The following is a 2483-nucleotide window of genomic DNA, read 5'->3' as shown; positions in this document are numbered from 1 at the left end:
TTTTCTCCTATATTCAAGTTATTTTTTCTCTCTCTTCCTTTTAAAGAGATGGTGGGGCCCAAGATCATTGCCGTTTTAATTCTCTTCGACTTTGGACAGTAAAACGAAATATCAAAATTTAATGTACAAAGCGGAAGTGGTACACTTTTTGGTAAATAAGGTTGTCAAAATAGTTGACAATTTCTTTGGTCCCACTTATGTGTGTGACACTCAGCGTTACAGGCTGACCCGAACTTAAATACTAGTTGTGGGATTGTAATGTTGAATATAGAAGAAACTGCTCCCTTTTGACATTTGATTAAAGCGTTGAATAAATTTCTGTTTCTTGGTTCATAGGTTTTGAGTTCATACCTCGTCACTTGGGTGAATCTTTTTTGTACCATTTTTTTCTTTTACTTGGCCGTACCGGTAGCATTAACTGGCCTTCCTAGACTCATCAGTTCATTACGGTTAATGTTTTTTGAACAGTTCCAAATTGATGGTTCAAAAAACACAGGCAAGGAAAGGGTTTCAGAGGGCGAGGGATGATATTCTATGAACGAATGACTTAGATTTAATGGTTGGTGCGGGGCTCTGGTGAATGCGCGAACACGATATTGGTGAAAAGAGCAACAGAGATGATCAGTTAGTACCGAATCTATATACGGAGATGACATGATAATAACCACCATCGAGCTTTGAAAAATAGTGGCCACTGTTGTAGTTAGTCGGAAAGGCAGAAGAGAGGTCCGTAAGCTAGAGGTTGAAGTCTGCTGGCGAACGATTTTATACCAATCAGTTTATCTTTTTACCTTTTACTCGTTTCAGCCATTTAACTGCAGCCATGCTGGGGCACCGCCTTGAAGAATTTTAAGTCGTATGAATCGATCCCAGTACTTATTTTTTTAAGTTTGGGACTTCTATCAGTTTTCTTTTGCTGAACTTCTAAGTTACGGGGACGTTAACACACAAACACCGGTTGTCAAGCGGTGGGTGGGGGAGAAGCACTCACACACGCCAGGCTTCTTTCAGTCTCTGTGAACCAAATCCACTCTCCAGGCTTTAGTCAACCCGAGGCTATAGTTGAAGACACTTGCCCGAGGTGCCACTCAGTGGTACTGAACCAGGAATCATGCGGTTTGGAAGCAAACTTACTTCACAGCCACGTCTTCGTCTTGGATTCTATTTTTAATAATGCGGTCTAGGATGCCTGTGTATAGCAGCAACTCAACCTCAATTCGAGAGTAGTGCACTTGTAGATGTCACCTGGACTTCGAAGAGTCAGTTTATAGTTGTTTAGGGTCTGAAGTATTTTCCGCCCCTAAAGAATAATGACTTTTAAGATATAGTCTTTGCTGTATAGAGAATGTGTGTTCGTCAGGAGAGACCCTTAGTGAAGATGACACTGAATATTTGTGGCCATCTAGTTACGAGCTGTTAATGTTGGGATGGCGGTGGATAATGTTTTCTTTGTGTGTACTGATTGCCTTTGTGTTGTTGAAGAAAGAAGAAATTAGTATGCCATCCCCGTTGAAGAATATTTTCGAGATGTTTATGCCTATCTTAAGAAATTTACAGGCACCAGTACGGAGAGGGTCTCTGTTCAAATGCAACAAAACATATCACCATGATTGTTCCGGTATTTCTTTAAATGTATAAGAGATAATGTTTAAAGGCATTTTAATAAGATGTGAGAAACTAAGTAGCCGTTCATTGTTATTACATTAAATTTATAAGTTATTTTCGAGCAAAGAAACTTATACTCGTTTCCTTTGTTTCATGTTCATTAGGTGTTAGTATCTGAACTTTAATCAGTCATTCGATAAACATAAGTTCGTGGAATAACATCTTTTACTTCTCTTCTGACAGTTAACTCTAAATTGTGTTAACTAGGTAAACACTGAATGCAATAACGGGTGTTTGAGTTGCTCTAAGTAAGTAGCAACAACAAAGAACGTTTCGGTAATGACTGATAGTACAATAAGGATGAATAAATATTCATGTCTTTTTTAATATTATAGTTCTTCCAACTTTTCTCTATTGTTAGAAGTTTACATTAATGTTAGACGTCATGTCACATGGTCTCTCGGATATCATAAAGCCTGTTTATCATGAGAGTAGTGACGAAAGCAACAGCATCTGCTCAGCAAAGGATAATGTTTTAATCTTTAAAGGCGAAAAATAATATGTCAGATTAGCAGTCATCCTAATAGATTAGAAACAATGAGTGTTATGTTGGCGGCTCAATGCAATAATCTTGTGATCTCGGGTGTTTAAAAATATCTCCAAAATATCTTCTTTTGTCAACACCTAAAGACGTTTTTTTTTTTTCCTCCATCTCAATGTTTGTAGAACTTTTTGTTCGTGTTTTTATGTTTTCGTTGTAGATTATTATCGTAACTTGAAATATCAATAACCACTAAGTTTTTCGGTCAGAGGAAACGAGTATAAGTTTCTTTGCTCGAAAACAAAACAACAACAAAAAAAAACCTACTAGGTGTAAA

At 37.4% G+C, this 2483-nt stretch overlaps 1 protein-coding gene across 1 annotated transcript in view; it reads left to right on the top strand.

The window, feature by feature from the left end:
- LOC106883086 (heparan-alpha-glucosaminide N-acetyltransferase) overlaps window positions 1-2483 on the top strand; it is a 44693-nt gene that overhangs the window by 1382 nt on the left and 40828 nt on the right. The window lies entirely within an intron of this gene.

Source organism: Octopus bimaculoides, chromosome 5 (assembly GCF_001194135.2).
Source record: "Octopus bimaculoides isolate UCB-OBI-ISO-001 chromosome 5, ASM119413v2, whole genome shotgun sequence".
In the NCBI taxonomy this organism is placed as follows: domain Eukaryota; kingdom Metazoa; phylum Mollusca; class Cephalopoda; order Octopoda; family Octopodidae; genus Octopus; species Octopus bimaculoides.
Note: the sequence above shows the minus strand (reverse complement) of the source record. Positions and strands in the feature narration are given on the sequence as shown.